General features: G+C 41.0%; 1 pseudogene; it reads right to left on the bottom strand.

Moving 5' to 3' along the window:
* Positions 1–2,935: 2,935 nt before the first annotated feature.
* On the bottom strand, positions 2,936–3,693 carry LOC103608961 (annotated as a pseudogene).
* Positions 3,694–15,278: the final 11,585 nt, after the last annotated feature.

The raw sequence follows: 15,278 nt of genomic DNA, 5'->3' as shown, positions 1-15,278 counted from the left end.
CATTTTCCGTATCCACTCATCTGATGATGGACATTTGGGCTGATTCCAGCTCTTGGCTATTGCTACATTCTTTTTTAAGGTATTGACTTCTTTGTAAATTTCTTCCTTCATATCCTGGATTTCTTTTCTCATTTCATTATGTTGTCTAACAGTCTTATCATATCTCAGTGAGTTTCCTTAAAATTGTTGTTTGGAATTCCTTTTCCGTCATTTCAAGGGTTTCCTGCTCTACAGGAACTGGTATTTGAGAATGACTGTACTCTTTTGGTGGTATCCTAATTTCTTGGGTTTTCATATTTCTAGTGTCTCTGCATTGATGTCTGGTCATCTAGTAGAGCGATTGTTTCTTCTATTACTCTGGAGTGGGCTTTGAGGAGAGAGATGTCATCTTTTTCCAGTCTCCGCTGATGACTCTCCTTAAGTCAATGCAGTCAAGTGTCTGGAGGTCTGCCCGCACAGTGGTTTTGGATAGTGTTTTGGCACTGAGCTGCTTTTGTGGCAGCTGTGGCTGTGGTGGGTCACCTGTGCAGAAGTGGTATTTTTGGTGTGTTCTCTTCCCTGCTTCTGGGTGGGGGTGCTGCCCTTGGCTCCTGCCTAGGGCCCCAGGCATGCTCTCCTGCCTGCTTCTGGGTGGAGGGAAAATTTCAGATTCTTCATTACTAGTAAAATAAATAGATTAGTTTTTGTTTATTGATTTAGCCCTGAAACATTGCTAAATTAATTTGTTCATTCTAGTAACTTTAGTAGATTGCATAGGATTGTCTATATAGATCATCGTGTTGTCTGCTCATAAAAACAGTTTTATCTATTCCTTTCAATCTGCATGCCTTCTATTTCTTTTTATTGCCTTATTTTGCTAGCTAGAATATCCAATACAATGCTGAGTAGAAGTTATGAGATGAACATCCTAGCCTTTTCTGATATTAGGAGGTAAGCATTCAATCTTTCACCATTAAGTATGATGTTATCTGTGAGTTTATGTTGATATCCTTTATTGGGTTGATAAAAATTTATTCCTAGTTTTCTGGAAGATTTTATCTGGACTGGATGTTGGATTTTGCCAAATGTTTTTTCTGCATTTATAGGCCAAAGAGCTCATATCGTATTACTATGTTTTGAATACTTATATCCCCCAAATTCGTGTGTTAAAATCTTTTATTTATTTATTTATTTATTTATTTGTCTTTTGTCTTTTTCCGTGTCCGGCAACGGATCGCAACCCTCAGTGTTGCCCCCGCACCGGACCGGGGACCGGCAACGGGATTGCAAGCCTTGGTGCTGCTCCCGCGCCCCGCTCAGCCAGTGAGCGGGAGCTGGTCCGTTCAATGGTTTTTTTTTAATGTTCACCCAATATTACATTACTGGAATAAACCCAATTGCATTGTGATGTATTATTGTTTTAGTCTGCTTGAGCTGCTATAACAAAATACCATAAACTGGATGGCTCATAAACAATAGAAATTTATTTCTCATAGTTCTGGAGGCTAAGAAGTCCAAGATCCAGGTGCTAGCAGATTCAGTGTCTGGTGAAGGCCCACTTCCTGGTTCATAGATGTCTGTCTCCAGAGATACAGAACCAATAGGGTATAGATTTAGATATATGAGAGGGGATCTATTAGGAAAATTGGCTCACATGATTGTGAAGGTTGAGAAGTCCAATGATAGGCTGTCTGTAAGCTGGAGGACCAGGGAAGCTGTTAGCATGGCTTGGTCTAAGTCTGAAGGCCTGAGGACCAGGGGAGCCAGTGGTGTAATTCTCAAACCAGTGCTGAAGGCCTGAGAAACCCGGGGACTGCTGGTACAAGTCCCAGCGTCCAAAGGCCAGAGAACTTAGAGTTCTGATGTCCAAGGGCAGGAGAAGGGTGTCCCAGTCCCAGAAGAGAAAAAGAAAGTGAATTTTCCTTTCCTCTGCTTTTTTATTCTATTCAGGCCTCAGCTGATTGGATGGTGCCCCCACACATTGAGTAAGGGTGGATTTTCCTTACTCAGTTTACTGATTCAAATGCCAATCTCTTCTGAAAACACCATCACAGACACACCTAGAAATAATACTTTATCAGCTATCAGGGTGTACCTTAATCCAATCAAGTTGACATGTGAAATTAATCATCACACCATCTATTTCCTTTTAACCCATTTGTGTCCTTATATATATATTTTTACAGAGGGTGGAGGTGATGCAGCTGGCCCATACAGGGATCAAACCCTGGACCTTGGTGTTATGAGTGCCATGCTCTAACCAACTGAGCTAACCAGCCAGCCCTGTGTCTTTATATTTAAAGTGGCTTCTTGTTGGCAGCCTATAACTGTAGCTTGCTTTATTTATCCAATATGACAATTATTGCCTTTTTCTGGGGAGCTTAGACCATATAGATATAATGTGATTTTCTTTTTATATGGTTGGGTTTAAATCAAACATCTTGCTATTTGTTTTTTGTATTCTCTTTCTGCTTTCTTTTGAATTAATTGTGTATTTTTTATTATTTCTTTTTCTGTCCTTTGTAGAGTTATTAGCTATAATATATTTTTAGGGGCTGCTTCAGGGTGTGTAGCGTATGTATTTTTAATGATCACGTTCCATCTTCAAGTAACATTACACCACTTTTTTTTTCCAGAAAACTTTTAGTATGTTGTTTTATTTACAATGCCAACTTTTAAAAGGTTACTAAAGTAAAATGGACAATAAACTAGGCAGAAATCACTTTACAAAACAGAGGGAAAGCCCAAAATATAGAGAACTCACAGTTCAGTTTTATTCAGAGCAAAGAAAAAAGAAATTTTTGATCACACTAGAAGAAACTCCACCATAGGTTTGGAATCTGTACTCAAACTACACATGCAATGAGGACAATATTCCACTAATACAATTGATTTGCTGTTGCATTTGTCTATTGTTTGTCTAATATTAACAATTATAAACAGAGCAGTGCAACTAGTATTTGGAACAATCCTTGCAGTGTTACAGTGTCGGGCACAACATTTCACTTCTCTTCATACCACTGGTTCTCTTTGCGTACCTGGGCTTCCTCCTCTTCAGTGAAGTCATTTTTGATATTGAAGGTCTTGTGAATCTCCTCAGGAGTTTTCTCCTTGGTCATATTGGCAAAAGTCTTGCGTGTAATATCAAGCAAACCTTTGATGTCTAAGTAGTTTGCAGCCAGAATCAATTCAAAAAGTGTTCCTTGGTCAACTTCCAGGAATTCTCGGTCCCAAGCAGGGATATCATCTGTTCACTTTTCTTTGTTCTCACCATCTTCAGGAGAAGGAGGGTCAACCTTGTGGTGGACGCACCACTGAATGACCTTTCTTAATATTGCTGCCTTAACATTTAGTAGAGGAACTGGGTCATTATCTCTTTCATTATCCATTCCCAAATCTTCCACCATGGTCTTTTTATTTTACTGACCGGTAACGGGATTGCAACCCTCGGTGTCGCACCCGTACCGGGGACCGGCAACAGGATCGCAACCCTCAGTGTTGCGCCTGCACCGCGCTCAGCCAGTGAGCGGGAACCGGTCTCCGCATGGGATCTGAACCCTCGGTGGGAGCGCCGCCACGCTCCCAAGCGGCACACTCTCCAGTGCGCCACCGGGCCGGCCCCACCATGGTCTTGATAGTCACAGACTGTTTGGCAATTTCCACATCAACTTCGAATACCTCTCCATCAGAACTCTGCAACTTAATTGAAGGCATAGTGTTTGGTCTCAAGGAGACGGTGGGCCAGACGCTAACGAGAGCCACATTACACCATTGTGTGTACAGTGTAAGAACCTTACAGCAATATTTGAGGGTACTACAAAAATTTGTGGAAAAATAGGATCAAAAGTTAAGATGAATCTTTCCATGAACTTTTGAAGTAAAATTGGACTTTCATTTTCCCCTCCCAAAACACAGTATCATTTTTGCTTTAAACAGTCAATCATGCTTTAAAGAGATTAAATAAGAAAAATCATGCAGTCATACACTGTTATTATTTCCAGTGCTCTTCCTTCCTTTGGGTAGGTCCACATTTGTATCTGGTATCATTTTCCTTCTGCCTGGAGCACTTACTTGAACATTCCTTGTAGCCTGCTTGTGATAAATTCTTTCAGCTTTCGTATGATTTTACAAGTCTTCATTTCATCTTCATTTTCAAAAAATATTTTTGCTGGGTATAAAAGTCTTGGTTCAATTTTTTTTTCTCTCAGTATTTTAAAATGTTGTTTCACTCCTACAACTCACGTTGTTTCCATAAGAAGTCTCCTGCCATTCTCATCTTTGTTCCTCTTCACAGGAGGGATCTTTTACTTTGGATACTTTCAAGATTTCCTCTTTCTCACAGGTTTTAAGAAATCAATCATGATATGTCTTGGTGTAGTTTTCTTTGTGTTTCCTTTGCTTGGAGTTTGTTGAACTTTTTTGCATATGTGGGTATAGATGAGTGGTTTTCAGCCAGTTTGGAAAATTTCCAGCCATTATTTCTTCAATTTTTTTTTTGTTTGTTTGTTTTTTCCTCCTTCAGGAACTTCAATTGCCTCTGTGTCAGGCTTCTTGAAGTTGCTCCATACCTCACTAATAATGTTCTGTTTATATTTTTAAGTCTTTTTTCTCTTAGTATTTTATTTTGGATAGTTTCTATTGCTCTGTCTTCAAGGTCACTATTCTTTTCTTGGTGGCGGCTAATCCCATCTGGTTTATTTTTCATCTCATACATTATAGCTTTTCATCTTTAAACATATTATTTGGGGGCTGGCCCGTGGCTCATTTGGGAGAGTGCGGTGCTGATAACACCAAGGCCATGGGTTCAGATCCCATATAGGGATGGCCGGTTAGCTCACTGGGTGAGTGTGATGCTGACAACACCAAGTTAAGGTTTAAGATCCCCTTACCAGTCATCTTTTAAAAAATACAAATAAAATAAATAAATAAACAAATTATTTGGATCTTTTTTATATCTTCCATGTCTCTACTAAATTCAATCTTTCCTTTAGCTTCTTGAACATATGGAATGAAGTTATAAATACTTTTAATATCCATGTCTATTAATTCTATCATCTGTGTCATTTCTTTTTTTTTTTTTCCTTTTTGTCTTTTTTCGTGACCGGCAACGGATTGCAACCCTCGGTGTTGCGCCCGCACCTCGCTCAGCCAGTGAGCGGCCGGTCTGTATGTGGGATCCGAACCCTCGGCGGGAGCACCGCCGCGCTCCCAAGCGGCACACTGATCTGTGTCATTTCTGTGTCAGTTTCAACTGATTGGTTTTCTCATCATGCATCTTATTCTCCAACTTCTTTTCATATTTAATATTTAATATTTTATTTTATTAGATATCAGATATATGTAATATTTTATTAGATATCAGACATTGTGAATTTTACCTTGTTTGGTACTGGGTAACCTTGAGAATTCCTATAAGATTCTTGAGATTTATTCTGGGCTGCGGTTAAGTTACTTGGAAACAGTTCGGTCTTTTCAGGTCTTGCTTTTAAGCTTTGCTACACTGAACCAGAACAGAATTTATTCTAGGGCTAATTTTGCCCCACAAATTAGGTAAAACCCTTCTAGATACTTTACCCAATGCTTCATGAATTTTGAGGTTTTCCAATATGGCTGTTGAAAACAAGAACCATTTGCAGCCTTGTGTGAGCTCCAGGAATTTTTCCCTCTAATTTTTACTCTTTCCCTGGACTTGGATTGTTTCCTCATATGTATGTAACTGATCAGAAGTAGCTGAAGACTCAAAGAGGACTCGCTACAGAGAGCTTTTTTGTCTGTGCAGCCCTCTATTTTCCATTCTCTGGCATGTGAATTCTAGCTGTCTTGGCATCTCACCTCCATCTCCTCAACCCAAGGAGACTGCTGGGCTCTGCCTGGGTTCCCCCTGCCTGCAGTATGGCCTGGAATCTCTCTAGGCAGTTAGGTGGGGCAATCAGAGGATTCATCTAAATTGTGTCCCATCTCTCAAGGATTGCTGTCTTTCTCTTCCTGAGATCCAGTATCTTGAAAACTGATGTTTCATATATTTTGTTTGGGTTTTTCTTAGTTATTTCAGTCCAGAAAGTAGCTGACAGCAGAAGTTGTGCCCTTGCTTCATTCTGTATCTATTCTTCCACATCCTCCTATGCCTCCTACACCCTGCTATTGCCAAGAAATGTCATATATTTAGAACCTTTCTTTAGTTCAGCAGGAGGCAATGTGGGCAGTAATTGGGTACATGCCCCTGAAGTCAAATGTACCAGGGTTCAGATGTCAGCTCTACCTGTTCCTTGTGTAACCTTGGCCAAATTATTTCATCAACTTGAGCCTCAGTTTCCTTATTTGAAAAAGAGGGGAAATGATACCTAGATATACAAGGCTATCATCAGGATTACGTGAGTTATGCATAGAAAGTGACTAGCACCAGGCAGTGGGATCCATAGCATAATTCAGTGACTGCACAACCAGATGAGTACAAGCAGGATTAGTTTTTTAAATTGCCTCAAATTTCTTCATTGTCTGCTCCAGCTCTGTTCCTGGAGACAATCACACCATTACTCTTGAGCTCCCAGAAAGGGGGGTATGACCAGCTCTAAATTTCTTGTACCAATAGAGGGGAGCAGTCATGTGGAGAACTTCCAACAGCACCTACTAGAAACATCACGGACGTTTGGCTGCATGAAGCATTATAATGATCTTTTCTTTGCGGCAGATTGGCTTTACTAATTAGGTTGGGTTTGAGCCAATGTTAAATACAGTTTGCACGTACAGAACGCAAACCAACTGGCAGAAACAGGGAACTCAGAAACATTTTAGGTATCAGGACAAGCCAACTATGATTAAAGCTTTGCTTCAGATAATCCTTTCTCTCTCCCCTGGTCTCCATTTTTATGAGCTCTTTAAACATTGGGGATATTAATTCTTCATCATAGTTGCTGCAAATATACTCTCTCATTTGCTGTTCGATTCTGTTTTTAAATTCAAATCTGTTTTAAACAGAATTTAAAAATTTGTATATAGTTAAACTATGAATCTTTCCTTTTATCATTTCTTCTACTGTTTCAGCCCTAGGAAAACCCCATCCAGCGATGGAATAAGCATTCACCTTTATTTTCTTCCAGCATTGGACATTTTGTTTCTTATTCTAACTAGAATTTATTTTGATTTTGATATGTGGGATAAGGTATTTGAGATAATTAATGCTAGCTGCTATAATTGTCAAACTTCAAAATCTCAACACCTTAACACGACAAAGCCTTAAGTCTCACTCATATCAAGCCCAGTGATGGTTAAGTGGCACTCCTGGGTGGTGCCCCTCCAGGCAGTGACTCAGGCAACCAGACTACTTCCACCTGCAACTCCACCATCTCAAAGTCTTTTGCTTCCAGTTGGAGGTTCACATAGAATATATGGTAAGTGCTAACGTCTCTGCCTCAAAACCTAATTCAACTTTTCAAATAACTAATAATGAATTACATGACCTGGAGCCATTTACTGATCACATATTAAGTTGTCATGTGTGCACTATGGTCTGACTGCTTATCTTATTCTATGAGGCACTGTACTAGTTTTTAATTTTTTTTTAAACTAGTTTTATGACAGGTTTTAACATCCTTTAATGTGAGCTCTTCCCTCATTAATTTTCTTTTTCAAAGTTTTGTTGGCTATTATACAATAGATCATATTACATATTACATGTGATCTATTAGTTCTCTTAGCATATGAGCTGGATTAGCACTTCAGAGATTGTACCCACCCCCAGAGCTTCAACTAACAGCTCAGGTAGGTAGAGGAGTCCAAATCTACGTCTCCGTCTTTTACCTCTTTCCCAAACTCCAGGCCCACATTTCCAGGCACCTGGGAATTTGGCCAGCACCTCTCTGGTGGGAGCTAAATCATGTGGCAGCCAATGACTGATTTTGTTTTTTAAGTCAGAGGTAGAGGTAAGTTAGGAGAAGGAAAAGAGCTGGTGCTTCAAAACCTTCCCCCGTCACCATTCAAAGGCTACAGATATAACAAGTAAGGAGTGATGATTCCAGGGCTCCCTTGCTCAGGAGTCTAGCCCGTCTTGGGAAACCTTGAGTAAGTCATTTCAGCCCCTCGTGAGTCAGCACTCTCCTCCCTGTGGCTGGGGTTGAGGGGCAGGAGGAGAAAAGGTGCAGAAAACCTCCCGTGGTACTAGCTCAGAGGAAAGGTTCAGCAGTCAGCCCCAGCTGCCTGCAGAAGACTTTAAGAAAATTTGGGTTCCTTAGCACAATATGTAATGCAGGACAGATGTCACCAAAACAATAATAATAGTAATTGCTCCCAGGTTTTGAGCACCTACTATGGGCTGGTCATTTTTGAACATTAACTCAGTCGACACTCACAACTACCCTGCAAGCTACGCAGTGTTACCTGCAGTATACAGACGAGGAAGCTTATGTTCAGAAATGTCTGGTAACTTTCCCAAGGCCACAAACTAATCTGGAGCAGAGCCAGGATTTGAACTGGGTCGGTTGACTCGATAGCCTGTGTCCATCAAGTCAGCTAGGCTGTATTTGCCATCTTTTAAAACAGTGGGGGGACCTGGAATGTTCAAAAGCTTGTGAACAGAATTAAAGATTGTCTTGAATATTTGCTGTAGTTGTGTGGGAGAAGTGATGGTCCATGTTAATCATGGAGTGGATGGAGAATTTAAATTTTTCTCCCTGGAACATCCTCAAGAGGAGTAGTGTGTATGGTGAACTGGGAACCAAGTGGCCAAAACCGAGTTTCTGGGCACTAGACAATTGCTTATATTTGCTCTTTGCTTCAACAGGTAGACCAGCTATTAAGGAAGAGAGCCACTGTTTCTAACATACAACACAGAGGAACTGGTTAAGAAATCTTAATGAGGGCCGGCCCGGTGGCACACTGCTACAGTGCGCCGCTTGGGAGCGTGGCGGCGCTCCCGCTGAGGGTTCGGATCCCACATACAGACCGGTTCCCGCTCACTGGCTGAGCGAGGTGCAGGCGCAACACCGAGGGTTGCGATCCCGTTGCTGGTTCCGGTCCAGTACGGGCGCGACACTGAGGGTTGCGATCCGTTGCCGGACACACACACACACAACCGCTCACTGGCTGAGCGAGGTGCGGACGCAACACTGAGGGTTGCGATCCGTTGCCGGACACACACACACACAAAAAAAAGAAATCTTAATGAGCCTTGAGCTGAACCTGGGCTAGGAGAGACCCTACAGTGTGCACCAGGGCAGAGACCAGTTGGCCTTCTATGTGACTGAAGGCTAAATAAGCAAAAAAGATTTTATCTGTGTCAAAAGAAATTATCTGTGTTCTAAGGAGACGCCTCTTCCATGGCATTCAACCTTCAGAGTATTAGGCCTTTAATTATGGAAGAGCAGTCGTCCTAATTGGTCCGTGATGGTCATGAAACTGGATGATCACGCTCTTTTAGCCTAAGGATTCTGATTCCACGGCAGGTGATTCTGACTAGGCTGGACTAGGGAGAGAAAGAACCTTTACTGCTCGAGCACATTGCGAGAGGGCTACTAGAGACAGGGTGGGATGGGTCTAGGCCTGCCCTGCTCTCTCTGGTAACTTTTGGTATCCACCTAAGTCACTCACACAGTTAAGGAGAGTCTCAGACAAAGGAAAAACTCTACCACATTTGGGATTTGCTGAGCACAAGACTATTTCCTCAGTGTTCAGGGCACAAGAAAAAATTATGCATTTTCCCTAGGTGCCTGCTCCCTCGATGATGCCATCCATGTGTACTTTAGGGGAACTTCCGTGCTCCGCTGCTTACTCATTTACACTTCACACTTCAAAAGATTGTTCTGTAAGAGCTACTCAATGCACAAGAAGTCTCATGAGTTTTTCTTCTAAATGAGCCAGCAACTTTCCAAGAATCAGGAAGCTGCAAGTTGCCAAGAATAAATAAATGAACTCCAGAAGGTTCAAGTTTGGCTTTAAAACTCTGTAAGGTTTTAAGTAGGTTCTATATCTGGCTTGACTCCATGTCCTCATCTAAGACATAAGCCACAGGAGGGAATATTCCTGGCATGAAACTTTTCCCCAAGCATTAAATTTAATGATTATTTCCAATAATGATTAATTAGAAAATCTTAGCAGAATAGGCCTAATGCAATGACATAAGTAGAAATAGAAATATGGCCAAATAGCTCTTGTCTAAAAGTCAGGCAGCTTCAGGTTTGGTTCTGCTATAAAATTTGCCTTATGTCTCTATGCCTCAGTTTCCTCATCTATGAGATGAAGAAACAGCACTGGATGGTCTCTAAAATGCTGTGATGAAAATTCCAAATGATCCCCTGTCTAATCCATGGAAGCAAGGAGTCTGGGGTTTCAGTATTGTTGATCAGGATTGGGATTAGTTGATCGTGTTCATATCCAACTATGAAGAATTTTTTAAAAGGTGAAAGTTAGCTGGTGACAGACAAGTCAAAAAAAAATGTGTGTGGTTGAAAAAAAGTCAGGGGGCATAACAGATGGTGATGGTGTCTCACCCTGGCACCCTTTCCCAGGCCTGTTCTCCCATCCCCTAGCTGCTGTGGGTGTTAGCTGCAGAGAGCTCTCATCTGTGCTCTTCCCTGGAGGTTTGCCCTGGGCCGATGGCAGCTGGAGGTGTGGGAGGTTACAAGCCTACCTTCCCCCTTTCTGGAGACATCATGGCCCGTGGCTGATGGACAGGGGGCGTCTAGCAGCCTGGCACTGTTGCCTCTGGGCAGGATAGCCCAGGTGGTGCTCTTTATGCTCCAGGCTCCCCATGGAACAGGCTGTGGCTAGATTTCTCATGACATCCTTTCTGAGCTTCTTCCCTGGCCTTCTCCTGCTTTAGGTTTCTCCTGAATACTCTCCCTCAGTACATCACTTAGAATCCATCTCAGGCTCATGTTCCATCCCAGGCCAGGTAACGGTAGAGACGGCAGGGGTGCAGGGCACTGGAGAGCCCTGGACACAGAGCTCTGCTGTCTAGGTAGGAGTTTTCGCCATCCATCCATTCAGCAGCCATTCACAGAGACTTCTCACTGTGGTGGCTCTGGGCCTGCAAGCATCTTTACTTGGTCTATTCGGTTCATGCTGTAACGGGACCAAGCTGGGCCTTGCAGGTACTGAGGCCTCAGCCACAGGCTGAGAAAGGGAGGGGCCAGGCAGCACATACGAGGGTATTTCACAAATTTCATGGAAAAATAGAATTAAAAGATAATATGAATTCTTTCCATGAACTTTTTGAAGACCCCCCATATTCTTCCTAGGAGACATCTGAATACAGGATTTAAGAAGGAGGAAAGATCACATTCATCTGCAAGATCAGAGAAGACTTTCTAAGGAGTTAGTGTTTCTTCTGGAGTCTGATGGTCATGTCTGATTTAAAAATGTGGAGACGTAGGGGAGAGCATTCGAGGTGGAAAAAGAGTCTGATCTAAATGAATGTGCTCTTTTTATGTTTTGTTCTGTTTTGTTTTCCCATGAAAAAATTTATCAAAGTAAAATTTCAACCTTGGGTATAATTCACAGGTTTGAGACTCCATATGGGGAAATGAAAGTAAGATCCCCTGGGACTTAGAGGCCCAGGCTTTGTTTTCCTCCTGGTGGAAGCTATATGTCCCTTGTGGGCTCTCTCAGATCCTTTCCAGGATGTACTCCCTGTGCTACAGGCCCATGCAATGGCAGGGGATTTGGGGAGGGCTACAGATCTCAGTCCTCGAGGGAAAACCAGGGCGATGCTAAATGAACAGGAGAGATTATGAAAGCTCCCAAAAGATAAGGACCCAGGCTGAGCAAGGGCAAGGCTGTGCCTGAAAGTCAGGGAATTCTCCTGGGAGACGAGAAAGCTAAGCCGAGACGGCAGCTGGTGGTGGGCATCAGCAGATGGTCTGCCTCGCTGCTGGAGCCGGCACAGCAATCGCAGACAAAGACGCCATCCTGCAGAGAGCAGGGCGGCCACGCTGGCCCTTCTGCAGGAGTTCTTGGCCAAGCTGGGAAGACAAGCCTCTCGCCTTCTGCCAGGAAAGGGATAAAGAAGGGATAATGCTTTTCTCTAGTCTTCATCTTCAGCAGAGTCAGGAAGCAGAGTCAATGGAGAGCATTAAGAATTGTAATTGCTATGTGTCAAGGGCAGGAAGGGTACCTGTTGCACCAGAGCCCCTCAGGTCATCTTACAGGAGAGGTGAAAGTAAAGGGAGTGAGTGACCAGGGGCCAACGTGAGCCACCGAGGCAAGGGGACTGGCAGGAGGTTAAGCCCAATGGACTGAAGGATTAAGGAGTCTTATGTTTGCATTTCTTTCAGAGTGTGTAGTTACATCCTCAGGACTTTATGATATTATGGAATTTTTACATAGCAACTCTTTTTCTTTATGATTTCTCTTAGCATTCCTAAATTTAGAGAATCACCCCTTTATAGAGGTTTGATTAATATTTGATTTCATGTTCTCTTAGTTTTCTACAGTTTGAAAAATTAACTCTCTAAAATCACTGGAATTAATTTTTGTGCATAGAGTGAGGTGAGGACCTCATTTTAAAAATAATCTGTAACTCTCTCATTGATGAAAAAAAGAAAACTAATAATTTATCATTATAGCAGTAATTAGGAAAATATGGAAGCACTGAAAGAAGAAAAACATCGTGTTCTCACCACCCAGAAATAATCTTTTTTTATGTGTTCCCTTTCATTCTTTTGTTGTGTATAATTTTACATGATTGTGATCATATGATAGATGCAAAATTATATAGTCTGATTTTTAAAATTGCATCTATTTTGATAGTAAACGTGATGTATGCTCATTATAGAAATTTTGGAAAACACAAATTTATAAAGCAGAAATTTTTTTCGGTTTTGTATATTTCCTTATAGTAATGATGCAATATAATTTTTGTTTCTCTACTTTTATGTCTTTTAAATCATTGAGACCATACAGTATATCCTGACCTTTAAGCATTGTTAATACATGTTAACAGATACTAGATGGTAGAAAATAAAAAGAGAGATGTGGAAAATATATCTACACATATGTCTAACCCATAACTAAATCTGTGTCTATATCTATGGAACCTGTGGTTTATTGGTCTTTTCCAAACAACATATGCAAAACTCAGTGGCCCAATGTGATTTTTTATTTTTTTTATTTTTATTTTTATTTTTTTAAAAGATGACCGGTAAGGGGATCTTAACCCTTGACTTGGTGTTGTCAGCACCACGCTCAGCCAGTGAGCGAACCGGCCATCCCTATATGGGATCCGAACCTGGGGCCCTGGTGTTATCAGCACCGCACTCTCCCAAGTGAGCCACGGGCCGGCCCCCAATGTGATTTTTTAAACTGCATTAGTAGTATTTTATTTCTTAAGGTGGTTATACTATTATATATATATATTTTTAATTAAAATTTGTGGGGTTATCAAAACGTGCTTAATTTCTTTTTAACTTTTTATCTGGTAATAATTTCAAACTGATAAAAAATAAAAATAGAACAAGAGGAACTTATGTACCCAGATTTACTTATTGTTAATATTTTAGACCCGTTTCCTTGATCACGGTCTCTATCTCTCTTTCTGTGTGTGTGTGTGTGTGTGTGTGTGTATGTGAATAATTTTTTTCTAAATCATTTGATTGTAAGATACATAATATCATGGTCTTTTACCTCTAAAGGCTTTAGTATTTCCTAAGATGGGATATTTTCTTACATAACTACAGTGCAGTTATGAACTTTATACATTTACAGTTTACATTGACACAATAAGTTTATGTAATCTACTGTCCATATTCTAATTTTGTCAGTTGACCTAATAATGTTTGTGATGGCATCTTCCTCCTCCAGCACACAGTCCTGTCTAGGTGCAAGTTTTGTGCTTAGTTGTCATGGCTCTTTAACCTCTTTCAGTCTGGAACATTTCCACGGCCTTTCTTTGACTTTTATGATATTGTCTTTTTTTTTTTTTTTTAAGAACACAGTCCCTCCCACTAATCTGTTTAACTAGAAAGTTTCTCATTTAAGCAAATGTTTCCTTTTGATTAAATTGCAGTTATGCCTTCCTGGCTGGAATACTATATTGCAGATGCTTTTCAGGCTATCACATGTGGAAACCCATAATGTTCACCTGTTCCTCACAGCTATTAATTTTTTTCATTCTGTCAAGGTATTGCCCTATTTCTCCCACCAGAGAATTAGTTTCTTTTTCTTTTTTTCTCCCTTGCGACTAACAGCAGCCTGTGGACAGACACTTAAGACCATATACATATCCTGCTTCTCATCAAAATTTCCCTTAGAATTAGTATCCACCGATGATCCTTGCCTGACCCAATCTTCATAATGATGATCACAAAATGAGGGTTTTCTAACTGTAGCACTCTTTCTACATTCACTAGCTGGCTTTTGGCATTCTTTCAAGAGACTTCTTTCTCCCTCATTTATGTATTTATTTATTATTCATTATTTACCAATTTTCAGTACAGGCTCGAAGATTTTTATATTTTTCAAAATACCGCATTTATAGCACACGACTGTACTCAAGTATTCTGGTATTCAGAGTGTCCCATATGTGGCCAGTGGCAGCCCCTTTAAGCTGGCTTGCGACTCTGTGACATGCCCCAACATTCTTTGAGCACTTCCTCACTTTCTGGCACCACAATCAGTTCTAGGCTCATCTTGTTCCGCAGCCCTGGAATCAGACATTTCTCCAAAGGTGCTTCATTTTAAGAGTTTTTCAAGACTTCTTACAAAAATTGCAGTCATTGCCTAGTCTCTTAATTTCTTGCTTCCCAGGGGCAATCACTTCCAACTCTTTAACTGATTCTATTTACCCCCAAATCACTAAATATCATGCTCCACTGTTACTTCTAGATTTTCCACAAGCATGCATACTTCCCATCTCCTTACACTCTCAATTCACTTATATCATACACCTGGTTACATTGGTATGCAATGTTTACATTATTATGACGCTGTAAATACTATTTATAGCTGAACTATGAGTGTCTTATGATTACAATTACTTTTCTTTCCCTGCATAATGGTTTGTTTTTGCCCTGGAATGAATAGTCTTAATTTTTCCATTTGCTTAGTTTTTTGTGTATTATTATCACTAGTTTAACCCAAATTCTCTGTGGGTTCTCTAAATTTGCTCATGACATCTCCAGATGCATCAGATATTTATCCAACTTCATTTTCTTGAAGTACCTGCCTCTGTAGCCTTCTGTCCTGCTCCACTGTGGGTGACAGTGGCTGTGACAGAGATGTTGTCTTGGGTTTCTCGTCACCATCATCTTGGGGATGTCCCTCATTTCCCTTTAGGACACCCTGGTCCCTGATTCCCATCTCTTTCTTTA

This window comes from Galeopterus variegatus, unplaced genomic scaffold, assembly GCF_000696425.1.
Source record: "Galeopterus variegatus unplaced genomic scaffold, G_variegatus-3.0.2 Scaffold9019, whole genome shotgun sequence".
In the NCBI taxonomy this organism is placed as follows: domain Eukaryota; kingdom Metazoa; phylum Chordata; class Mammalia; order Dermoptera; family Cynocephalidae; genus Galeopterus; species Galeopterus variegatus.
Note: the sequence above shows the minus strand (reverse complement) of the source record. Positions and strands in the feature narration are given on the sequence as shown.